This window comes from Myxine glutinosa, chromosome 1, assembly GCF_964187855.1.
Source record: "Myxine glutinosa chromosome 1, kmMyxGlut1.1, whole genome shotgun sequence".
NCBI lineage: Eukaryota > Metazoa > Chordata > Myxini > Myxiniformes > Myxinidae > Myxine > Myxine glutinosa.
In genome coordinates this window covers 23,512,151-23,539,248 of record NC_136261.1, presented here as the reverse complement: position 1 = coordinate 23,539,248, position 27,098 = coordinate 23,512,151, and the positions used below count along the sequence as shown (strand labels likewise).

Genomic DNA, 27,098 nt, shown 5'->3' with positions numbered 1-27,098 from the left:
ATTTTTTAAGTGATTCTTCACTATTGGGAGATCGGGGCAAAAACGATACATAGCAGGATATCTCAAAAAGTTATGGATAGGTTTGGACGAAACTTGGTGTAGAGGTTGTGTATGTGACAAGGACGAAATTATTCGATTTTAGTGAAGATCTGGATTCGGATCCGGCTACGAGAATTTTTCAAGTGATTCTTCACTATTGGGAGATTGGGCCAAAAACGATACATAGCAGGATATCTCAAAAAGTTATGGATAGGTCTGGACGAAACTTGGTGTAGAGCTTGTGTATGTGGCAAGGAAGAACCGATTCGATTTTGGTGAAGATCTGAATATGGATTCGGATATGAGAATTATTAAATTATTTAACTGATTCTTCAACATTGGGAGATAGGGCCAAAAACGATACATAGCAGGATATCTCAAAAAGTTATGGATGGGTTTGGACGAACCTTGGTGGAGAGGTTGTGTGTGGGACAAGAAAGAACCGATTCGATTTTGGTGAAGATCTGAATATGGATTCGGATATGAGAATTATTAAATTATTTAAGTGATTCTTCAGCATTGGGAGATCGGGGCAAAAACTATAGATTGCGGGATATCTCAAAAAGTTGTGGATGGATTTGGACGAACCTTGGTGGAGAGGTTGTGTGTGGGACAAGGAAGAATGAGAATTATTTAATTTGTTATGTGATTCTTCCCCATTGAGTGATATGGCCAACCAGGTGGAGGTTTGCTCTCTACTCAGTGCCGTTCTAGTTCGTTCCTGTTGTATGTGTCCTCTATAACGTCCTTAAAAACTGCAAGTTTCCTGTTTGCAATGATTTTCAATTTTGTTTTACTGCCAAGCAGGCAGACAGAGTAAAAAGAAAACGCTCTCACTCTTCTGCACATGTGCAACCAGGCTAAATCCAGAGCCAAAGTCCGGCTTCTCCGTTCGTAAGCAGCACAAGGCTGCGGGGCAGCATCATTGGCAGAGGGTGCGGGTGTGCCAACGATGCAATGCCCTTTTCTGGTTAGGGCAGGAATTTAGAATTTGGCCATAGTGCTGGTGATATCTCGCCTACTCTTCGCGAATGACACCACGAGATCTTTAACGTCCACCAACGAATGCCCCGGTAAACCCGTTTAACAACCATCCGAGAGACGGGACGCACATTGATGAATCACCCTGAATGATAATTTATAGCTGCAGACGTTTGTAGACGGATGGATGGTAGTTAGGATTAGTGAAAAAAAAAATGCAAAAAAAAAATATAAAATATAAAATAACGTACACAACTAACCTATGCACAACTAGAACGGGCACTCGGTAGAGCGCATACCTTCGCCGCAGCTACTGTTCTGTACTTGGTAAAAATACGATTTTGACCTTTTCGTGACCTTGACCTTGACCTTTGACCCGATTGCTCCCAAAATCTAATCAAATGTGTCCCGTATAATAACCAATCATCCCACCAAATTTCATGCAATTCGGTTGAATACTTTTTGAGTTATGCGAATAACATACACACACACACACACACAGACATACAAATAAATACACAGCGATCAAAACATAACCTTCCGCTTTTGCGAAGGTAAAAATATAACATGAAAACAATTAAGTTGTACTTACCAATTCCTTCGAACACTTTTATTCGTCCTTCTTCCCTTAGATAACTGTCTGCGGTCTTTGGATGACATCGCTCAATTGAATTTGGAGAAAGGAAGTCTCTGTGGCTGCCTACAGAGTATACTTCGGTACATCCATGTGACTCCACCCATATTTTATATGCCACAAATGTACCTTTCGTACCTTTGCACTGAATGAACCTTCTTTTTGAGCGTCATTCTGGCTTTACCGGTTATAAACCAAAAAGAAAACAGCTCCTGTGATGTTGTCGCTGCTCGTTTGTTGTTGCACTGATTGCAAAGTTCTGCATCAACCTCTTGCAGGTCATCTAGGGTGAGATAGATCTTACACACTCAATAGCCCTCTTGAGCTGCTGGATGTTACAATGGTGGTCTCCTTTACGTCGTCACGCAAAAAGATGTCCAGCAGGTTGAGGTCTGGGGAACGGGGAGACCAGATGTCCTATATCTTGACTGACAGGTTGTCTCACTGCCTCAATGTTCTCTTCTGTACACCCAGTCTTTTTTCTCCATGATTTGGTAATATTGTGAACAGTATCTTCTTTCTGGAACCTCTTGACATTGTGAAGAATACAGTTCTTGCTGGGTGGGTCGCTCGTGATGAAATGTTTGTGATAAAGCCACTCCGCTAAGCCTTTCTTGATCGCTGACTTCGTCTCATGGTACTATTCAACTGTTGTACTTTGTTGCTAGGCGGTGGACGACATATGTACTCCGGACGAATGAAACTTGATGGAGACAATTTCTCAACTTCCCAGAACATACCCTGAAAAAGAAATAATAATTACAATTGATAATGCTCAATAGAGACACGATCTAAATAGTACCGAGACTTTTGAAGCATGCTGTATTTGGGTTTAAGGACACACAGACACATGTGTCTAACAGCTCCAGTCTGCGAGGAGATGAGAAGTTTCTTCAATATTGTGCTCCGGGGTCCGTCAGCCCTTCATGGGCGTGAGAAAATTGGTGGCGATGCCAATTTGGATGCCCGGGAGAAAATCTCATGCAACATCTCCCAGTTGCTCATCTACAACACTTTCAAGGGTACACACCATGCTGTAAAAACGGCAGCAGTAAGGCACAGCAAGGAGAGGGAAACCCCCTTCCCCCTTTACCATGGACTCAAACTGCATGGACATGGGCGGAATAAAAAACAGATTGGGATTGACAATGAACAGGGTATATCAGTATCCTACACTCGTGTCATGGAAGTGAAGCGAGGTGTTGCACGAGCAGTGTGCACTCGTCATGCTCAGGATGGGGTTGTGGTACCCACCAACAGTCGTCTCAATGTTTTCACCACCCATGATGTAGATAATATAGACAGCAAGGCGCAGGGCAATTTCTCACATGATGAGTTCCATGGATATGTCCTGAGTGTGACCAACCACCTCTCATACGAGAACACTGGAGTGAAGCGGGCTCCAAATCAAACTTGATCCTTTTGACACATCAACTCCCAAGTTACCAGACTCTTATGTGATCCAGCCACCAGTCGAACTCACTCAAACTGATGTCTTTGCTCCGAAACCCAGCATCAGGCAGATGAGATGATCGGCAGATGGGAGATGAGCCAGAGAGAGCCACGGAGGCGAGTGGCAGGGAGAGAGACACGGAGATTGAGCGGCAGAGATTGAATTGCGTACCAGCTTTCCCCCGCTATATAATTGAATTGTCCGGTCACGTTCAACGACACGCGGAGCTGTTTGCCGGGTTTTCGCCTCAAACCCAAAGCGTGGACCGGAGCGCGAGCTTGGAGCCGGACCTCGACGCCTACCATCTGCCTGGACCCTTCTCCTCCTTCCCACCACCACCTTTTCGTGTAAGTCAGTTTGTGTTGTCCTGGGCGTGATATTTAAGACTGTTTAAGCTTACCCTGTGTATCTGCTTCTTCCTCGTCTTGTATATTCCCTTCTTTTATTCCTCTTCGGGTTTCGTGTACATAATTAATAAATATCTGTTCTTCCTTTACTTTGGTTTCCTCTCGTCTGATCGCTTTCGTGATTTCTCCATTGAATACACGTGGCACAATTACAACCGCTCAGAATCGGGTTTAGTCTTTTTGTTAACGGCCCGAGTCGCAGCTCGCTTCGCACGGCGTATCCATTATAGTGGGGCGGCTTAGCCCAAATATTCAAAAGAATTGTGCATTTTGTGAAACAAGCACCAAATTTGGCACAAATGTACATTAATATGTTGCGAACATTTTCAGATATTGGGCCACTTGAAATTCCGTAATTTTTTTTTTCTAATTTTTTCAAATTTCGTAATTTCAAATTTTTCGGGTGACACCGTCACAATTTCGGTCTTCGAGGCCGGCCGATAGGCAAAGTGTGACCGGAAGGGACGAGGTTCTCCTGACCACGTGGCCCTCGATCTGGGAAGCGAGAGGCGTTCCATTAGTGGACGCGCCCCTCACGCCCGACTTTTGGGCGGCCCCGGCAGGCCGTTTGTTTTGACGTTCCGTGACAGGCCCCGCACCCCCACCTCCGGGCCGACCGGAAGCTTGTGCTGAGTACATCATACCTGAACAACTCAGTGAGGCAGAACACAGCAGTGCACACCAGGGTGACCCCTTCAGTGCATAAACCAATTAACCTGTCCACTGCAGGGCATATAGAAATGAAGTTATTTTCTGCATATAATAATAATATAAGTTCAGTTCTATATAACAATTTCTGTTATCACCACTACCACTACAACTACCACTACTACAAGCTTTGTCTGGAATTTTGTGGACTAACAGACAAACAGACATACAGACAAGCTGGGATCAAAACATTACCTCCTTCCACCATTGAGTGTAGAGGTAAACATCATGGAAATTATATCATGCCCTAGATTTAATTCATGCTTACCCGTGTATTTGCTTCACTGGTTCACAAGGTCTTTTGCATACATGTAATTCAGACTCTCGTCTTCATTGCTGACCACACAATGTTCGCAACATATTAATGTACATTTGTGCCAAATTTGGTGCTTGTATCACAAAATGCACAATTCTTTTGAATATTTGGGCTAAGCCGCCCCACTATATCGGCCGGCCTCGAAGACCGAAATTGTGACGGTGTCACCCGAAAAATTTGAAATTACGAAATTTGAAAAAATTTGAAAAAAAAAATTACGGAATTTCAAGTGGCCCAATATCTGAAAATGTTCGCAACATATTAATGTACATTTGTGCCAAATTTGGTGCTTGTATCACAAAATGCACAACAGGTTTGCTATGCTGCTACACTATTAACGCTGCAACTTGGGTGGAAATTATCTCCTCGCTTATGGCCGGTCCTAGTACGCAGGTATTTGGGACTTCATTGACCAATCTCTTTCATAAATTGATCGTCTGTTTGCCGTGTCGGGAGCAAGGCCTTTGCCGCGTCGCGAACGATTTGAAATCGAAGTTAAGAGATTGTTCCCATTTGTATTTTCGTTAAAACTGTATTTATTTATGGTGTTGTACGTATATTGTGTCCCGACGAAGATTTTTCGGTGCAAATCTTTCATACCTGTATTGAAAATCGTGTTAATTCGTGTCGTGTCTTGAGGCCTTGTACAGTGTGCACTGTACAACCTTGAGGCTTTGTTTTTCTCTCAGCGGTCCGTAGTTTGTGATCCAATAACTTTCGTTCTCTGTATTCCCAGTCTTTTCACCCATAGCCTACTTCCTTGTGTAAATCTCAACTCCAAAAAAAAAAAAAAAAAAAAAAAAAAAAACATTTCCTTCTCTGTTCTCATTCGTTTATTCATTCTTATTCGTTCGTTCGTTCTTCGACCACGTGTTTCTCCCCCATTTCCCCAGATAGTTTTCACTCATTAACCTTCAATGTTTACACTTTCCCCTCAAGTTATGTATTCCGTCATATTTTATAACACCTTTTTCTTCTTCTTCTTTAAAAGGCTGCTTTCGACTTGCTCACCAAATCAATTCATCCCAAAAAAAATATCCATCTCCTATAGTGCCTTTTTTCTACATTCCCTAAACTCTCCTGCACTCCATCCTCCATCCAGCGTCCTTAAACGTATTTTTAACTCGAAGGTCACAAGAAACTCATTTTGCAATAAATGTTCGTTTCCCATAAATCGTACACTTTCAAAAATCCAATCTCACCCCTCCTCTCCAAATCTTCCCCAAAACCCCTCCCCTCCAAATCTTCCCCATCACCCCTCCCCTCCAAATCTTCCCCATCACCCATCCCTTTCAAATCTCCCCCCTTGCCCCCTCCCTCCTAAACTACCCCCTCACCCCTCCCCACCAAGACACCCCCTCGCCCCTCCCCTCCTAGACTCCTGCCTCACCCCTCCCCTCCAAATCTCCCCCATATCCCATCCCTTTAAAATCCCTCCCCTTGTCCCTTCCCTCCCAAACTCCCCCCTCACCCCTCCCCTTCAAATCTCCCCACCCTCATTGCTTCTCAATTTCCCCCCTCTCACTCCCCCTCCTCAAAGCGTCCTCCCCGCTTCTTCCCCCTTCAAACTCTCACCTTCATCTCCCCCAACCTTCTGCCTCGCTCTTCCCCCTCCTCAAATAACACCTCATTGTGGCTCACCCAATCACCATCACACCTTTTGTCCGCCCCATCCTTCCCTTTCTCCGAGCTATTCTGAAATCTCTGACACACCTTCAACAGCTCTCCCTACCTCTTCCACCTCTTCCACATCTTACCCTACCCCTCCTCCCCCCTGTTCTGTATCTGATGCTCCCCCTTCCTCTTCATTAACGGTGTGGACCTCAAACATCCGGGGCCTTCGTTCAAACTTAACTGATCTCTCCATACAGGTTGCTTCTGTCAAACCAGACGTGATCTGCTTAACAGAAACTTTCCTCCTTTATGATGTCTCTGATTCCATAGTATCTCTCCCGGGCTACTCCCTCCTCCGGTATGATAGACCTGAGCCTCGTCCTGGAGGCGGGGTTGCTATCTTTATCAAAAACTCTCTTCCTCACTCGCCCTGCACTGCACTCTCTCCACCTCACCCCAGGAATACCTATGGCTACGGCTTCCCCTTCGCTCCCACCTCTTGTTCATATGTGTGTTGTACCGTCCACCAAACAGTGATGACTCCATCTACATCTCGCTGTCTGATGATATGGACCAACTTCTATCTACTCATCCCAACTCTCTCTTCCTCATATGTGGTGATTTCAACTGTCATCATGCCAGTTGGCTGGGTGTGGGTACCTCTCTCACCAGCCATGGCTCCTCAGCAAAGGACTTCTGCGACTCACTGGGACTGACACAATCTGTCAATTTCCCGACCCGGATCTCAGTCAACGGAACATCTTCTCTTCTGGACTTGGTTATGACTAACTTCCCTGCTAATGTCTGCTGCTCTTCTTCTGCTCCGATCGGATCATCTGATCATGTCCTTGTTAAAGTGGACATCTCTCTGACCATCCTCAGGGAGCCTGCTCAGCGTCGACGAGTCTGGCATTTCACTCAGGCCAACTGGCACGGTCTTCAAGCAGCCATCAATCATCTGGACTGGTCTCCCATCTCTACCACCTCTGACATCAACTCATCCTGGGAATTCTTAAAAAGTAAATTGCTCTCTCTCATGCACAGATTTATCCCATCTCGTCTTCAGTTGTCATACCCTTCCTCCCGTCCATGGTACACGGAATCTTGTGGTGAGGCTGTTGCCCAGAAACAACTTGCCTTCGTCTCCTGGAAAGCAAATCCAACGGAAGGAAATCTCATTCCTTTCACAAAGCCCGAAACAAGTGTGTGTCCACCCTCAGGAGAGCCAGGAAACAATATCTCTCCGTTCTCAAGACCGAACTCTCTTATCTGTCTCCCTCTTCCAAATCCTGGTGGCGTCTGGTCAAATCCGTTTCTGGTGTTTGTTCCCCCTCCATCCCCTCCCTTACCTCAAACGGCTACACAGCTGACTCCGCACGTGAAAAAGCTCAATGCCTCAACTCTGTGTTTGCCTCTAAATCTTGTGTCCCAAACCCATCCCTCTCTGTACCCACCATACCCAGTCGTACCCTGCTGCTCCTGGACTCCGTGTCCTTTCCTCCTGACAAGGTGGAAAAGTTTCTGTCAACCCTCGACTCTGATTCTGCAACTGGACCCGACGGCATCAGCCCACGGGTCCTAAAATCCTGCTCTGCTGCTCTATCTCACCCTCTCTCTGTTCTCTTCACCCTCTCTTTTGCTCAAGGTCAACTGCCATCTGCTTGGAAATCAGCCAACATCACCGCTTTGCACAAAAAAGGTGCAAAAACAGATCCTAGCAACTACAGACCAATCAGCCTTCTCCCAATTATCAGCAAAGTCATGGAATCCATCATTGCTTCGGATATGAAATCTTTCCTCTTCTCCAATGGCTTGATCTCTGATCATCAATTTGGTTTCAGACCAGGTCACTCTACTCTGGACATGCTGCTTCTGCTGTCTCAACAATGGATGGAGGTCCTCAATGCCAAACAGGAAATTAGAGCTGTCTCCCTCGACATATCACGTGCCTTTGACACGGTCTGGCACCCCGCTCTGCTCACCAAACTCTCCTCCTTTGGTATCCATGGAAATCTCCACGCATGGCTGGCGGACTTCCTCTCTAGTCGTCGTCAACGTGTGGCCCTGAATGGGTTTCTCTCATCTCCTCTTCCTGTTCAGGCTGGAGTTCCCCAAGGCAGTGTTCTGGGCCCCGTGCTTTTTCTGGTCTTCATCAATGATCTCTCTGACTCTCTCGAAAATCCTCTCTATCTCTTTGCTGATGACTCCACTCTCTGCCACTCCATTGCTCTTCCCTCAGATCGGCAGTCTGCTGCCTCCTCACTCTCTGAAGACCTGGACAAAATCACAGACTGGTCAATCAAGTGGAACATGTCTTTCAATCCTGACAAATCTCACACTCTTACTATGTCTCTCCGAAAAGATCGACTGGACAACTCTCCCATCTACTTTCTCAACAATCCTCTCCAAGAAGTTCTGTCGCTCAAGATTTTGGGTCTCACTATCTGCCATGATCTTTCTTGGGAAAACCACATTTCCAAGCTGGCCTCCAAAGCCAGTCGCCGACTGGGCATCCTCCGTCGTGCGAAGTCCTTCCTCGGCACACCTGAGCTCCTCACCACATACAAGGCTTTCATCCGCAGCTCAATGGAATACTGTTCTCCCCTATGGGCCGGTGCTCCTGCCTCACACCTAGCTCGGCTTCACGCTGTTGAAACCAAAGCTTTCAGAATTATTGGAATCTCCTGCGATGAAGCTATCTCTGAGGGCCTTTCACTCACTCACCGCAGGCAGGTAGGTGGTCTTTCTGTCTTCTACCGACTCCTCTCCGGCCTTGCACCCCAGCTCTCTCTGTGCTCTGTCCCCCAAATATTCCTACAGGTCGCACAAGATCTGCCAGCAACCCTCTGATGGTTAAACTGCCGAAATCTCGGCTCTCTGCTCACCTTCACTCTTTCATTCCTCTTTTCTCCCGCCTCTGGAACAAACTCCCTCACTCCCTTCAATCCCACTCCTCCCTCCAGGTCTTTAAAACAGCTGTTCACTACCATCTCTTATCTTCCCCCATCCAAAACCTTGATCTTTTCTACCCCCGCTAAATCACCCCAGATCCATCTTGTTTGAAATTCCAACTTCTTTCCTGGAAGTCCTGGCAGTGTCCATATGTTTTATACCTCTCCCACCGCCCCCTTCCCATGCCCCCCCCCCCCAAAGCCCTCGCCCTCTCTCAGATCTCTCGATGTCTCCATGTCTCTCGGTCCCTGCTCTCAAATGTTGTGTTTGTGTCCTTCCCCCTCTTTCCCCATCTTGTCTACCGCTCCCGATGTTATATGTTTTATGTGTCGGTTTGTCTTTCTGTGTGATTAATGTTCGCTCTTTCACGAGCCTCGATCTTGTATACCAAAAAAAAAAAAAAAAAAAAAATCAGCAAAGTCAGACCAACCCTTGATGTGCAAGGTGCCACGGCAAAGGATCAGGCGTGGATGGCACACGTCTCCAAGGTGATGAACAAGGGTCCAGTATCAGAGGGTGACATCATCACCTGGTCAGGGTACAACTCGTCCCAAGCAAGTGACAGTTCTGTGAAGCCCCCTGCTGAGATTGGTATCTACCCACTCTTCCCAGACAAGGCCGCATCCGCATCTTCAATGAAACATTCAATGGAGCTGGCTATGCAGGGCACCCAGTTCCTCAACCCGGGCCAGACAAGCGTACTTGGTGCAGATCGGCCACTGTATGCTATCATCAAACTAATCCAATGGCAATTCCCAGACACTTTGGGAGAAGACAAGCTGGTGGCTATGATGGGTGCTTTGCACATCGAGGACAAAATTCACCTTATGATAGGCAAGGTGCTGCGTGACTCAGGGTGGGTCACAGTACTTTCTCAGGCAGAGATCCTGACATCTGGTCGTGCACAGTCTGCACTCAATGAGCATCGCATCAAGCGCACAAGGTACGCCCATCAGGTTTCCCTCATATCTCTGTAGGCCTACCTGCTCAAGCAGACCGCCTACTCTGAGTATTGCAAGAGTGTAATGGGCCCACCAGAGTCATTCCATATGTGGAATCAACGTTCCCAAAGTGTTCTGCAGTTCAAGTACTGGTCTACTATAATCGAGCTGGAGCTGCTTATGGCTCGTTTTGTCAGATCCCTGAGGGAGGGGGACTTCTCACTGTATGTACAAGCATGTGACGAACTGTGTGAACAGTTTTTATTTTGTATCCCAAAGACCAGATCTGCATCCGGACCAAAACCAAAATCTAATCGGCTTGTTATTGTCACCAACCCAACTCATCGACCAAGTTTTGTCTTCATCCGTCTGCAACTTTTTGAAATATCGTTTTAGATATCGTTTTTGGACCCATCTCTCAATGTTGAATAATCACTTGTAAAATTGTCGGATCCGGATCTGGATCTTCACCAAAATGGAATCAAATCGTCGTTGTGACAAACCCAACCTATCCACTACGCTTCGTCAGGATCCGTGGAATAACTTTGAGATATTGTGTTATATATAATTTTCGGCTATATCTCTCAATGGTGAAATATCCAGATCAACAATATCTAATGAATTAGCCCGTGTCCTGTCCACCCAAAACGTCGAAACACAACTTGTCCACCAAATTTCGTCCGAATCCGTCCATAACCTTTTGAGATATCCTGCTCGCAGACAGACAGGGGTGAAAACATAACCTACGTGGAGGAGATAATAATGTTTACATATATAATTATATATGATTGCAGGGAAGCATCGTTTCTTTTCCATTTTTCCATTTCCCGGGCAGTTGGAAGCAAAGACTTTCCATTTATGGTTGCAGGGAAGCATCGTTGAATGAATAAATTGGAGTTCCCTTACAAGGAAGTTTAACACAGGAGGAGGCCTTTCCACACATCAAAGCCTGTGCTGGTGTTGGCAACTTATTGTTTGCCCATGCTCTATCGTTATTTTTTTTTGTTCATTACGAAACCCAGTTTGCTTGAAACCCGAATTGAAGATATGGTTTGTAGAATCATGGAAAACTAGAGCAATTTGACTTTGTTGCCAATAAGCCTCCACGTAGTTCCTGCCCATCACAATGGGTAGATGTCCTCCTGGACTGTCCTTAAATAAGCAACTTTGATTTTAATCCCTTCAGCTGTTCTCAAGTATCTCATTTTTTTTTACCAGACATGACAGGTTTCACATCGATCGGTAAAACGGTTTTGGAGAAGTGAGTTTTTTAAAATATCGGCTTTCAAGCTAATATGGCTGCCAAACCATGTGACATGACATCAAAAATGTACACTCCACATATGTATGGGCAGGGGATCACATTTATGGAGTTTCGCGTTGATCGGATAAGGTTTGTTTTTCTCTCCAAGATGGCTGCCAAATAATCACGTGACCTACGATGTCATCGTTTTCAAACTATATGCAGCAATGGTGTTAGATGAAATTTGTTAAGTTTCGCATCAATAGGGTAAGCGGTTTCTGAGCTATAATTATTTAATATTTTCCTTCAATCCAATATGGCTGCCATACCATGTGACCGATGACGTTTTCATGATCAACTTTTAATCACCATGCCTAGTCGATGACACACTTAAAGTTTTGAGTTGATCCCTTTGGCGGTTTGGGAGATGTCTTTTGAAGGTTTCAGGTTAAATCAAATATGGCTGCCAAACTATGTGACCTACTATGTCATAAATGTAATAGTTCAACACAAATGGGTCACATATCATATGCATGTAATTTCAGATTTTTAAGATAAGGCATTCGAGTAAAACATTTATGGCTGGCACAGCACTTCACCGATGATGCCATCATTATTATGATTTTGTACCCAATTGGGAGTGTTTGACAATGTGCCAAGTTCGAAATTTTCCATTCAGCTGTTTTTGAGAATTAATTTTTTTCACTATTTGCATTTCATCAAAGAGGGCTACCATACCACGCAACTTATGACATCACAATTATCATAAAAGCATATTACATGGGTGTCGCTCCTAACCTTGAACTTTTGTCTCAATCAGACATGTGATCGCTGAGAAAAACGAAGTTTAGCCCGACGGACAGATAACTCGAAAGCATAACACGGTGGAGGCATAAAAACCCCAAATCTTGATGTGGTGCTATCTATATATATATATATAAAACACAGTTTGTGTGTGTGTGTGTAATGTTACCGATAGACTCCTAAACGTAGAGGCTCACGTGCTTGATATTTGGCATAGACATGGCCATTGAGCCTGGGGAGAACATGGCTGACCTAAAAAAAATTATTTCATAATATTTTTTTACCATATTTTTACCTCAGTGCATTTCAGCGAGGAATATTATGGACGGAATCTGAGGCGGTGGCAAAGCAGCGCGCTGATTCGCTCAGAGCGATCACGTGATGTTCCTTGCCGCCATAAACTCAGTTACGCGTTCGCACGTATTTCAGAGCGAAAAGCGATTGCGTTTTTTCACATTTCAGCGAGGAACATTGCCATTCACACCACATAGGTTTTTTTTTCTTTCATCTTTACGAGATCCATATGTTTTATTCATATTTACCTCAACGCATTTCAGTGAGGAATATTATACACGGAATCTGAGCAGGTGGCAGAGCAGCGCGCTGATTCGCTCAGAGCAATCATGTGATGTTCCTTGCCACCATAAACTTACAGTTACGCGTTCGCACGTAATTCACACGTTCAAAACAAACGAGATCCGCCTCCCCCTCCCCCTCCACCACCCCCCTTCCCCTCCCCCTCCCGCCTCCCCCACCCCCTCCCCCTCCCCCCTCCCCCTCCCTCCTCCCCCTCCCCCTCCCCCTCTCCCACCTCCCCCTTCACATAAACATGTTGTGATTATATTTTTCTCATCATATTTCATAAGTTGAATTACCAGCGTTTTTCCAACTTTTAATGCAAGTTTCCATTTGGAAACATGTTGTTTTCACGTTATTAGTTGAGCAGAACATACTTATTTCAGAGTAAAGATTGAATACTACCAAAAACCTTTTGCCTTAACATGTAAATCAGGTGCTGCTGATCTATTTGATCAACATCAAAGAATCCGATGTACACGATAATTCCCACACTTTTATAATGTCCTCTCCCTCCACCCAGAACCGCCAGGACTTCTAATGGGTTCTAAAGGATAATTCTAAAGTGTTCTAAAGGGTAATTGTAACGGGATCGAAAGGGTAATTGTAACGGCATCTAAAGAGTACATGTAATGGGTTCCAAAGGGTAATTGTAACCAAAGGGAGGCGCAAAGCACCCCTCCCTTCATATGACGGATCGTTTCTCTGCATGCAGCTTTAACATGGGAACTGAAAATATGTTTCTCGGATTATACTGGACGAAATCGGCTGAAAATTTCAGAAGTAAATGCTTTGTACATTGAGGTCATATGTTCCATATTTCAGCAACGTCTGTTTCCACATTCTTGAGTTTTAATTAGAAAACCCTCGAAATCACGTTGGTGTCTCTGTCTGTCTGTCTGTCTGTCTGTCTGTCTGTCTGTCCGTCCGTCCGCTCAAAATGTGTTGGCACTCATATCTCAAGGGTTATACATTGAAACTAGCTGAAACTTGGAATATACATCAGCCAATAGGTCTAGTTAATGGCTTTTGAAACAAATTCAACCCACAGGGTGGATCCAGGGTGCATGAAACTATAGCGTTGGAGGTGGCTGGGTGGGGGAGGGGGGCTCGGGGTCATCTCCCAGGAAATAAAAAATATATATATTTTTTTCTTGTATACAGAATCGAGGATCGTGAAAGAGATAACATTTATTTCACAAACAAATCAAACAGACAAACAAAATATATAAAAAGAGGGAGCGGTAGACAAGATGGGGAGAGAAGGGAAAGCACACAAACACAACATTTGAGAGCAGGGATATCGGGAGATGTGTGGGAGGGAGAGGGCTTGGGGGGAGGAGGCGTGGGAAGGGGGGTTGGGTGGGAGAAGTATAAAACACAAGGACACCAAGGACTTCCAGGACAGAAGTTGGTATCTCAAAAAAGTGGATTTGGGGTGAAATTAGCGGGGGTAGAAAAGATCAAGGTTTTGGATGGGGGAAGATAAGAGATGGTGGTGAACAGCTGTTTTAAAGACCTGGAGGGAGGAGTGGGATTGAAGAGAGTGAGGGAGTTTGTTCCAGAGCTGGGAGAAAAGAGGAATGAAGGATTGAAGGTGAGCAGAGAGTCTTGATTTTGGCAGTTTAACCATAAGAGGGTTGCAGGCAGATCTTGTGTGACCTGTAGGAATATTTGGGGGACAGAGCCCAGAGAGAGCTGAGCGGGCAAGGCCGGAGAGGAGTCGGTAGAAGACAGAAAGACCACCAACCTGCCTGCGGTGAGTGAGTGAGTGAAAGGCCCTTGGAGTTAGCTTCATCGCGGGAGATTCCAATGATTCTGAACGCTTTGGTTTCAACAGCGTGAAGACAAGCTAGGTGTGAGGCAAGAGCACCAGCCCAGAGGGGAGAGCAGTATTCCATTGAGCGGCAGATGAAAGCCTTGTATGTTGTGAGGAGCTCAGGTGTGCCAAGTAAGGACTTCACAGGATGAGGATGCCCAGTCGGCGACTGGCTTTGGAGGCCAGATTTGAAATGTGGTTTTCCCAGGAAAGATCATGGCAGATAGTGAGACCCAAAAGCTTGAGTGACAGAACTTCTTGGAGAGGATCATTCAGAAAGTGGATGGGAGGGTTGTCCAGTCGGTCTTTTCGGAGAGACATCGTAAGAGTGTGAGATTTGTCAGGATTGAAAGACATGTTCCACTTGTTTGCCCAGTCTGTGATTTTGTCCAGGTCTGCAGAGAGTGAGGAGGCTGCAGACTGCCGATCTGAGGGATGAGGAATGGAGCGACAGAGAGTAGAGTCGTCAGCAAAGAGATAGAGAGGATTTTCAAGAGAGTCAGAGAGATCATTGATGAAGATCAGAAAAAGCACAGGGCCAAGAACACTGCCTTGGGGAACTCCAGCCTGAACAGGAAGAGGAGATGAGAGAAACCCATTCAGGGCCACACGTTGACTACGACTAGAGAGGAAGTCCGCCAGCCATGCGTGGAGATTTCCATGGATACCAAAGGAGGAGAGTTTGGTGAGCAGAGCGGGGTGCCAGACCGTATCGAAGGCACGTGATATGTCAAGGGAGACAGCTCTAATTTCCTGTTTGGCATTGATGACCTCCATCCATTGTTGAGAAAGGCAAATGGCAAATAAAATACATTTACTTCTTCATGCAGGTGTATGAATCAAATTGGTGCCCCTTTATATGAACCTTTCTAGAGCATTACTTCGTTCCTCCTAAGAACACAAGGGTAGTGCAGCATGCACACGAGATTTTTGTAATGTCCCTTCTTTTCTATTGTTCGACATTTTCCTCAAGCTATGGAATGTCACTTTTTTCTCTACTTTGCCACATGGCACATACCCTTATATAAAGGGGCCTTTTCAATGCCCCTGGCATTTTACCCAAGAATGTCCCTTATTTTCTATAGTTTCTTGCATGGCACATCCCATCTAAAGGGTAATTGTAATGGGTTATAAAGAGTAATTGCCTGAGTGTCCCGTATTATTTTCCTCAAACCTGGTCACCCTGGACGCGGAGTACATGGGATAAACAAGATGTACACTACATGGGATTCCAGGAAAGAAATCGGAATTTGAAGGAGGTGGATTTAGGGTGGATTAACCGGGGTAGAAAAGATCAAGGTTTTGAATCGGGAAAGATAAGAGATGGTGTTGAACAGCTGTTTTGAAGACCTGGAGGGAGGAGTGGGATTGAAGAGATTGTGGGAGTTTGTTCCAGAGGTGGGAATAAAGAGGAATGAAAGAGTGAAGGTGAATCGAGAGTCTTGATTGTGGCAGTTTCACCAGAAACGGGTTGCTGGCAGATCTTGTGTGTCCTACAGGAATATTTGGGGGACAGAGCACAGGCCGAGTAGTGGAAGTTGGCCAGAGAGGAGTCGGTACTATATAGAAAGGGAAAGACTGCCAACCTGAATGCAGTGATAGAGTGAAAGACGCTCAGAATCAGCTTCATCGTTGGAGATACAAATGCAAGTTGAACAACACTCAGGATCTTAAGTTCTTGAGTTCAAGCCAGAGCTGTGTACCAGGTGGGTTAACTCAGCTTTGATCCTTCTGAAGTCGGTAAAATGAGTTCCAACTTGTGGGGATAATCCAGTCGAGTACCCTATTCGGTCGAGAGTGGCGACCTGTCCAGCATTGTGCCCCAAAGCCAATGAAACTGCTTTCGCTGCCTTTCATACCTGACGACGTGAGGAGGATCATCTGTCATCCTAGTTTAATAACGCTAAGCACTAATTCCATTTCAGCAAACCATATCAAGCAAAACAAAATGTACTATCTATTTATTATGTACACATGATAATTCGCGTGGGAGTATGTACACTTAATAAAATTTGCGGTTGTTTTCCCAATTCACGGTAAAATGTTTTCAGGCTATTTTTAAGCAGGAAAAACTTTTCCTCTTTTTCGTCACGTGTGTTACATTTAAAGCTAATTACTTTTCCTTGTTCATCACGATAAATTGCTGAAAGATAAACTATATTCTTGGGTGAAACCTAATGTATTGAAGTAAAAGAATACGTGACAACATTGAAATATTCAAACACAACGATAAAGTTTAATTTACAGAAAGTAAAGGTTGGGGTAAAATTGTCATTTTTTATTTAAAAATAATATTTGTGCAGATTTATACAAATTGGGATCATCTGGTGGACAACTTCATAAAATACTGTGCCCGAAACTTCAGACATCATTCTTTGGGAAAATGAAAAAAAAATCAACTTAATCTTTTTCAAATTTGTTACACTCGACCGAGCATGGCAAACACAACAGCATTATTCAACAACAACAGAAAATAAATGTAATTAGGTTATGCAAGCATTACTCAACAACAGAAAAGAAGAAAGGTAATTAGGTTAACCAAAATTCTCTCATATGTCAACGTAAGCACTTTGTTGCGTAGGAGGGTGTAGTTATTCTGGCCCACTGTGTCCAACAAGTTGCTCACCAGACAGATTCTGCAGCGAGGTGGAGGGAGAAGGTTGTGGCTGGTGCTCCGCAGGTAAGGGAGTGGCATGTACCTGCTTGGAGTAAATGTTCTATGAAGACCTGAAAGGGTGATGCTGCAAAACACAGTGTCTCTATTGCTGTAACTGAAGTGATGGATGTTTCATGGCAGGAGGTAGAAAACCAGGCAAAGCAGTCAATGGTCGTGTGGTCATATAAAGTTAAGCCAGTGCTGGCATGATTGTGGTGCTGTCGGCCATTTCACTTTGATGGAAATGTTCATCCGACTCAAGATCTCTGTCAAATCCATCTGCTCAAAGGGAGCACATCCGCTCTTTAGCAGGTTGTGTTTTTAGTCCTGCAGGGTGTCACAGTTACCCTCCCAAATGGCAAGCCAGTGAGGGTAGTCGGTTTAGTTGCCGACGACCCGACAATGCGGCAGGTAGCACTGGGTTACATGTTACCAGTGGCAGTCAAGGGACCGACCTGACAAGGAAGGGGTTTTAGGGTTATAAAGGGTATTTAAGAGTCTTAAAGGGTTTGAGGGTTGAAGTGTCTTCTGGAGTTTTTGTGTTATGAAGGGACTTTGGGATGTTAGGGGTCCAAAAGGGTCTTTGGGGGTCTCAATGTTCTTGGGAATCTTCAGCATCAGAGGGTTTTAGGAGGACTTATGGGTCTTAAGTTTCTTCAAGGGTGTTAGGATTAGAAAAGGTCTTCTGGGTCTTCAGGGATCTTTGGATTCATTGGGGACTTTGGGATCTAAAAGGATGTAAAGGTCTACATGTCGAAAAGGGATGTTCCCAATATCCATAATAAATAGATGTATTTGATAGACTAAGACAAGATCCCATAATAAGTAATTAATAGACGTACTCATTGTCCAACTCACATTCAAACAGTATGTAATTAATAGACGTACTCACAGCAGTTGACCAAGACTTCACCTCGATCAGTTTATATACAATATATACAAAAATATCAAGTGAATCATTCATGTGACAAGATAATTGATGATTCATGTGACCTTGACCTTTGACCTATTAACCTCAAAAGTAATAGGCTTCCAGCTAATCACTGCCTCTTCCAATATGTGAAGTTTTGTGAAGATCAGAGAAAAATGTGACCTGTAGGTGATTCACAAACAGCCAAACAGAATAATAGACCAGACCAACCTATGCAGTGCCTATATAAAGTCCACACCTTCTTTCAAATTTTCACCTTTTGTTTCCTTATAGCCTGGAATTAAATTGCATTAAATCAGACTTTTCCACCTTCATTTACACATCGGAATCCAGAACTGTTCAGTGATTAAACAAATTCTAAAATTTCGGAAAATTTATTAAAAATATAAAACGAGAACATCTTGGCTGGATAAGCTCCCAACCCCCTTATAATAGCAATTGTAAATTAGCTCAGGTGTAACGAATCACCTTCAAAATCACACACCAAGTTAATTGGCCTCCAGCTGTGTTAAATTGCAGTGATTCTGATTATTTCAGAATAATTTCAGCTGTTCCTGTAGGTTTCCTCTGCTGGGTCCCATTTGAGGTACACAGAAAACCACTCTGCAGATTCTGAAACCATGTGACAAAAGGTTTTGTGGTCTGACGAAACCAAGATGGAACTTTTTCGCCTAAATGCAAAACAGTACGTTTGGTGCAAACCCAACACAGAACATCTTTCAAAGAACACCATACCGGCAGTGAAGCATGGTGGTGGCAGCATCATGTTATGGGGATGTTTATCATCAGCAGGGACTGGGGCACTTGTCAGGATAGAAGGGAAAATGGATGGAGCAAAATACAGAAAAATCCTTGAGGAAAACATGCTGGCCACTGCAAGAAAACTGAAATTGGGATGGAAGTTTACCTTTCAACATGACAATGACCCCAAGCACAAAGCCAAATCTACACTGGAGTGGCTAAGGAACAAAAAGAGAAATGTCCTTGAGTGGTATAGTCAGAGCCCCGATCTAAATCCAATGGAAAATCCGTGGCATGACTTGAGGATTGCTGTCCATCAACGCTCCCCATGCAACTTGACTGATTGAACAGTTTTGTACCGAAGAATGGGCAAATATTGCCCAATCAAGTTGTGCAAAGTTGGTTGAGACCTATCCCAACAGACGCGCAGCTGTAATTGCTGGCAAAGGTGCTTCCACCAGGTATTAACTCAGGGGGGTGGACACTTATCCAGCCAAGATATTCTGGGTTTTTTTAAAATTAATTTTGTGAAATTTGTAGAATTTATGTAATCTATTTATGTAGGGTTATGATGTGTAAATAAAGTTGGAAACAAATCCGATTGAATGCAATTTAATTCAATTTAATACAAGACACAGTGTGACACACATTCCAATACCCTCACCGGCCATGTCATCACTCTTACCCGCCCCCTTCTCCAAATTACATGTCCCAATTTAAAAAGCAAGTCCTGAAGCCTGGGAAAGTACACCTCAAATCACCTACCTCAAGTGCAGGTATTTGCAGGTTGGTTGGGTCCAAAGTGCCATACACCCTACAAAATCCCAAATTTATCCCATTGGGCCTACCAAATTTTCCAAATTGCTCTTTTGTCCTCAATGTACTGGCAGGTATGTGGATCCGCCTCCAACGGTGATCTGTACTGCACGACTACATTTGGCTACGACAGCTCCGCACCTCAACCGTGCAAGGGCCATCGGGACAAGCTGAGCAGCCGAAACGTCAACATTGACCATGAGTGTCCATAAGGGTGCGACCCACCATCAATCTTTCAGCCCCCCCCCCCCCTGCGAGGAACACAGCTGCTCTAGCCCCAGCTGGCAAATGTGGTGAGCACCTGCTGCCAAAACTACCACTCCCCAAAAACCTCGGCTCTGGGGGCAGTGGCATCGTGGCATCCATATCACGTCCCCTACACCACCCACATCCCCCAGTCTCCACAACTGCAGCCCCCAGTGCCCACCCACACTTGACCATGCCAAGGTCTAGCAGACAGCCATGCTCCACCAGGAGACTCTTCCAGAAGACATGGTCCACACACCTCGGACACCCCACCACAGCACCATGTTGACCCCCAGACTACTGAACGATATCACCACAATCCCACGTCCCAAATATTGGTGCAGTCGCCCAGTGACCAGTTGAAGGCTGTGTCCTTCGACCCTATCAATTTCTATCCCAGCCTCCAACACTCTGGTCTAACACACCTGGATCAATAATGGTGCCACTGTGCAGTGTCCACCATGCATCACAAAATTAACCTTCTTTTTTTTGTGTGTACAAGATCGAGGCTCGTGAAAGAGCTAACATTAATCACACAAAAAGTCAAACCGACACATTAAACACAAAACAAGGGGAGCGGTAGACAAGATGGGGAGAGAGGGGGAAGGACACAAACACAACATTTGAGAGCAGGGACATCAAGAGAACTGTGGGAGGGAGAGGACTTGTGGGGAGGTGGGAGAGGTATAAAACATATGGACACTGCAAGGACTTCCAGGAAAGAAGTTGGAATTTCAAAAAGGTGTATTTGGGGTGAATTGCGGGGGGTACAAAAGATCAAGGTTTTGGATGGGAGAAGATAAGAGATGGTGGTGAACAACTGTTTTAAAGACCTGGAGGGAGGAGTGAGATTGAAGGAAGTGGGGGAGTTTGTTCCAAAGGCGGGAGAAAAGGGGAATGAAAGAGTGAAGGTGAGCAGAGGGCCTAGATTTTGGCAGTTTAACCATAAGAGGGTTGCTGGCAGATCTTGTGCGACCTGTAGAAATATTTGGGGGACAGAGCACAGAGATATCTGGGGGGGCAAGGCCGGAGAGGAGTCTGTAGAAGACAGAAAGACCACCAACCTGCCTGCGGTGAGTGAGTGAAAGGCCCTCGGAGTTAGCTTCATCGTAGGAGATTTCAATGATTCAGAAAATTATATTAAAATTAATTGAAAACCCTTAAATTTGCATCTAACCCTCAGATTGCCCATGCCAAATATTTTTCACATTTTACTAATCTCACCAAAGAAGGATGCTTTTCCATACACATACCAGCCAAGCATGGCCCATATGCTCGGCTCGTTACAACTTCCCATTCAACAATCCCATGGCTCTCTTCCCAAGCCGAGTGTCCACAAATCATAAAGAAACATCTGTGGATGGTCACTCTCACACCATCACGTTCCACAGATGCTCTAGTGGTTGTCCGGTGGGTTATTAATCATTCCTGTCCATGCGGTTCGAGCCACGTTCATAGACCAGCATGGCAGGTCACCACATGCTGGCTGTCCCAGAGTCTCAGGGAGAGGCTGTCAGGCCGTATGCCCGGGCAGTCACCACATCAGGCCCATGTTGGCCATCCGCAATGCCGCCACTAAGGCGCGACCTTCAACACCTCCCCCAAGTGGTCCTCAATATACGCCATCCCAGGCCTGAGAAACCACCTTGGACCCCCTGGAGGTCTTAACCCCCTCCAGGGTCAAGTGACACTGCCAGCCCGAGACACACGCTCGGGCGGCGCCTCGATGGACAAGGGATGCCACACTCCACCAGACCCCCCCGCGTGGCCCAGATCGTACCATGACACTCATGGTCGGAGCCCAAGTCCAAATCTCGCCAGCACAGCCCCCCAGCTGGCTGGCATCACCAAATTTTGAAAGGGGCAAGTTTTCCCCGAGGCCATCCCCAATGACCTCTCCTGGTCCAAATTCCGCAGCCCAGGGACCAACTCCCACCAAGGCTGCTCCAAATCCAATTCCCATTTAATTATAAAATTCCTTTTAAAAATTTTGGCCTCATATGCCCAATAACCACAGCTTGAAGTGACAAACCCCTCCTCGGGTTCTTCTGCCCCTCCCCACAGCTGTTCCAAAATTCCTATGGGGACCAGTTTCTCCAAGGCTCTATTGCCCGACTTCCATATCCGAATCCAGTTCGGAGCCAAAACACTCCCCCTGCTGGGTATTCAATTTCGGAGCCTCTGGTGCCCAAATGTGGCTCATGGTGAGGGTCCCCTCGGTCACCTCAACTTCCGCCTCGGACCGACTCACCTCAACCCCCAAGCTCCCTTGGACATGGTCACCGCCATCCGCGATGGTACTGTCACAGGTATTCAGCAGCTCCTGTCCAAATTCATTCACATCCTCATCACCAATTACTTCTGGCCCCCACAGGCCTTTATCAATAAATACCCAGTCCAGTTCCATTACCCGGACCCCAATATCTTTACCCCCTGTTGCTCTGCACAACTGCCCTTGTGCTGCACAATTTCAAATTTCTCCCCCTGTTGGTGTGTTGCGGCATCCACTCGGCCCCGATAACCTCCCAGGCCTTCTTCCATCAAACATTCCCCATTTAAATTTGATTCTCCACCACTTACATTCTAACACTCCCCATTTACCTCCAAACGTGCCACCTCCCGTTTTAATTCAATTCCCGTTGTAATTCCCTGCTCCTGTGCCCCATGTCTATCAGACTGGGTTAGTGGGTTACACCCTTTTCAATTTCCAATGCCATCTCTTCCCCTGTTACTTTGTCAATTAGTTCCCCCAAGTCTTGTGTTGTTCCCTCAATGTTTCCTTCCAATCGTTCATTCCTTCCTTCCGTTCCATCAACTTCTCCTTCCAATTGTTCATTCATCTCCCTCATTTCATTCCTCTGGTCACTCATTGGTTCATTCATTCCCTTGATTTTGTTTTCCAATTGTTCGTTCATTCCCTTCATTTCTCCCTTCAATTCATTCGTTTGAGTATTAATTTTGTTTTTCACTTTTTCCACACGCTCATTCTGAGCATTATTTTTTTTCACTCGGGCAATCTGCCCAATACCCTTACCCCTCGTGTACCTGTATTTTCATTTTCTTCACTTCATCCCAAGGGGTATTCAATAGTTTCATCAAATCTTTCTGCTGCTGTTTACTCCGTTTCTTCATAGTTTTATCGAGCGTGGCCTGTAAAATCCTCGAAAATGCTTCCTCGTTCGATCTCGTGCGCTGCTAGACCAGCGTACTCTGCAGAGCGGCAAGACTCACCCGTACGCCCGTCGCTCACACGTGAACACCGGGGAGGAGAATCGTCAGTGCTCCACCGTCTCTCCAGGGTCAAGAACGCAAGGGAAGGCAGTCCAACCCAGAGACGATCCAAAAACGAGAAGGGAAGAATGCAAGAAGGCCGAGAGAGAGAAAATGCCGGTCTCCTCAAACATTTAACGTCAGCCCATGATGTCACCGGCGCTTCTCCTCCAATCAGTGCATCACTTCTTGCTCGCCCCTCACATCCTCCAATCCGAGGGAAGCTTCTTGACCATCCTCTGGCCAATCATCAGTCCTTCCTTACTCAGCCAATCGGCGGCCTTTGTCCTGCCTCATGTCTTCCTTCCACCAATTGGTGGCCAGCTTCTTGCCCCTACCTTGACCAATCATGAGCTTCATCCTGCCTCGTCTCCCTATTGGTGGTGTCTTGTCCAATGGTGTGATCTCCCCATCAAACCCTTCAACCAATCCTTCGCGAGGTAAGCGTGGCCTTAGCCTGCCTGAGCAATGTGTGTCTGCCAAGTCGGGGTTGTCAGCCCAAGTGCTTCATCTGGGTTCCGGTTAGATTTATTGGTGGGGGGATTTAATTAGTGTGTGCGCTAATGGGCCTAACTACTCTACGTGTCTGTGTGCGTTGCCATACGGGCAATGGATAGATCACAGGTCTCTCACACCGGGGAATTCGCGTATTCCATACCCTATTTAACACAAGGCCATCCTCGTATTTTTTATTTTTTATTTTTTTTGTATACAAGATCGAGGCTCGTGAAAGAGCTAACATTAATCACACAAAAAGTCAAACCGACACACAAAACACAAAAAACAAGGGGAGCGGCAGACAAGATGGGAAGAGAGGGGGAAGGACACAAACACAACATTTGAGAGCAGGGACATCGGGAGGACTTGGGGGGAGGTGGGAGAGGTATAAAACATATGAACACTGCAAGGACTCTGGGGTGAATTACCGGGGGTAGAAAAGATCAAGGTTTTGGATGGGGGAAGATAAGAGATGGTGGTGAACAGCTGTTTTAAAGACCTGGAGGGAGGAGTGGGATTGAAGGGAGTGGGGGAGTTTGTTCCAGAGGCGGGAGATAAGGGGAATGAAAGAGTGAAGGTGAGCAGAGAGCCTAGATTTTGGCAGTTTAACCATAAGAGGGTTGCAGGCAGATCTTGTGCGACCTGAAGGAATATTGGGGGGACAGAGCACAGAGAGAGCTGGGGGAGCAAGGCCGGAGAGGAGTCGGTAGAAGACAGAAAGACCACCAACCTGCCTGCGGTGAGTGAGTGAAAGGCCCTCGGAGTTGACTTCATCGCAGGAGATTGCAATGATTCTGAAAGCTTTGGCCTCAACAGCGTGAAGCCGAGCTAGGTGTGAGGCAGGAGCACCAGCCCAGAGGGGGAAACAGTATTCCATTGAGCTGCGGATGAAAGCCTTGTATGTGGTGAGGAGCTCAGGTGTGCCAAGGAAGGACTTCACACGACGGAGGATGCCCAGTCGGCGACTGGCTTTGGAGGCCAGCTTAGAAATGTGGTTTTCCCAAGAAAGATCATAGCAGATAGTGAGACCCAAAAGCTTGAGCGACAGAACTTCTTGGAGAGGATTGTTGAGAAAGTAGATGGGAGGGTTTTCCAGTCGGTCCTTTCAGAGAGACATTGTAAGAGTGTGAGATTTGTCAGGATTGAAAGACATGTCCCACTTGTTTGACCAGTCTGTGATTTTGTCCATGTCTGCAGAGAGTGAGGAGGCTGCAGACTGCCGATCTGAGGGATGAGGAGTGGAGCGGCAGATAGTGGAGTCATCAGCAAAGAGATAGAGAGGATTTTCCAGAGAGTCGGAGAGATCATTGATGAAGACCAGTAATAGCACAGGGCCCAGAACACTACCTTGGGGAACTCCAGCCAGAACAGGAGGGGGAGATGAGAGAAATCCATTCAGGGCCACACGTTGCCTACGACCAGAGAGGAAGTCCGCAAGCCATGAGTGGAGATTTCCATGAATACCATAGGAGGTGAGTTTGGTGAGCAGAGCTGGGTGCCAGACCGTATCGAAGGCACGTGATATGTCAAGTGAGACAGCTCTGATTTCCTGTTTGGCATTGAGGACCTCCATCCATTGTTGAGACAGCAGAAGCAACATGTCCAGAGTAGAATGACCTGGTCTGAATCCAAATTGATGATCAGAGATCAAGCCATTGGAGAAGAGGAAGGATTTGATATCCGAAGCAATGATGGATTCCATGACTTTGCTGATAATTTGGAGCAGGCTGATTGGTCTGTAGTTGCAAGGATCTGTTTTTGCACCTTTTTGTGTAAAGCTGTAATGTTTGCTGATTTCCAAGATGCTGGCAGATGACCTTGAGCAAAAGAGAGGATGAAAAGAACAGAGAGAGGGTGAGATAGAGCGGTAGAGCAGGATTTTAGGACCCGTGGGCTGATGCCATCTGGTCCAGTGGCAGAATCAGAGTCGAGGTTTGACAAAAACTTCTCCACCTTGTCAGGAGAGAAGGACACAGAGTCCAGGAGCAGTTGGGTTCGACTGGGAAAGGTGGGAACAGAGAGCGATGGGTTTGGGACTAAGGATTTTGAGGCAAACACAGAGTTGAGGCATTCGGCTTTGTCACGTGCGGTGTCAACTGTGCAGCCATTTGAGGTAAGGGAGGGGATGGAGGGGGAACAAACACCAGAAACGGATTTGACCAGATACCACCAGGATTTGGAGGAAGGAGACAGGTTTGAGAGTTCAATCTTGAGTGTGGAGAGATAGTGCTTCCTGGCACTCCTGAGGGTAGAAACACACTTGTTTCGAGCTTTGTGGAAGGAACTGAGATTGCCTTCAGTTGGATTTGCCTTCCAAGATGCAAAGGCAAGTTGTTTCAGGGCAACTGCCTCACCACATGATTCAGTGTACCATGGACGGGAGGAAGGGAAAGACAACTGAAGACGAGTTGGGATAAATCTGTGCATGAGAGAGAGCAGTTTGCTTTGGAAGAATTCCCAGGACGAATTGATGTCCGAGGCATTAGAGATGGGAGACCAGTCCAGTTGATTGATGGCTGCTTGCAGACCGTGCCAGTCGGCCTGAGTGAAATGCCAGACTCGTCGGCGCTGAGGAGGCTCTATGAGAATGGCCAGTGAGATGTCCACTTTAACAAGCACATGATCAGAAGAAACGATTGGAGCAGAAGAAGAGCAGCAGACATTTGCAGGGAAGTTAGTCATAACCAAGTCCAGAAGAGGAGATACTCCATTGACTGAGATCCGGGTCGGGAAATTGACAGATTGTGTCAGTCCCAATGAGTCACAGAAGTCCTTTGCTGAGGTGCCATGGCTGGTGAGAGATGAACCCACACCCAGCCAGCTGGCATGATGACAGTTGAAGTCGCCACATATGAGGAAGAGAGAGTTTGGATGAGTTGATGGAAGTTGGTCCATGTTGTCCGACAGCGAAATGTAAATGGAGTCATCACTGTTTGGAGGACGGTACAGAACACATATGAACAAAAGGTGGGAGCGAAGAGGAAGCCGTAGCCAGAGGTACTCCTGTGGGTGGGGTGGAGAGAGGGCAGTGCAGGGAGAGTGAGGAAGAGAGTTTTTGATAAAGATAGCCACCCCTCCACCAGGACGAGGCTCACGTCTATCGTACCGGAGGAGGGAGTAACCAGGAAGAGATATTAAGGAATCAGAGACATCTTGAAGGAGGAAAGTTTCTGTTAAGCAGATCAAGTCTGGTTTGTCAGAAGCAACCTGAATGGAGAGATCAATCAGGTTTGAGCGAAGGCCCCGGATGTTTGAGGTCCATACCGTTAGTGAGGAGAGAGGGGGAGCATCGGGTGCAGGGGAGGGGAGGGGAGGGGTAGGGTCAGATGAAGGGTGAGAGGGGGATGTAGGAAGAGCAGTTGATAGTGTGTCAGAGATTACAGAAGAGTTACAAGAAAGGGAAGGATGAGGAGGACGAAAGGTTTGATGGTGATGGGATGAGGCACAGTGAGG

The 27,098-nt window shown here is 46.0% G+C and overlaps 1 protein-coding gene across 2 annotated transcripts in view; it reads left to right on the top strand.

Moving 5' to 3' along the window:
• Positions 1-27,098, top strand: part of LOC137416116 (carnitine O-palmitoyltransferase 2, mitochondrial-like) — a 1,201,140-nt gene that overhangs the window by 1,029,648 nt on the left and 144,394 nt on the right. The window contains exon 1 of one of the 2 annotated variants that reach the window (XM_078769794.1): positions 2,843-3,454. The exons of the other annotated variant lie outside the window; for it this stretch is intronic. The gene's annotated coding sequence lies outside the window, so the exon portion shown is untranslated. Of the gene's footprint in view, positions 1-2,842; positions 3,455-27,098 lie in introns of those variants that run through there. 2 annotated transcript variants of the gene reach the window in all.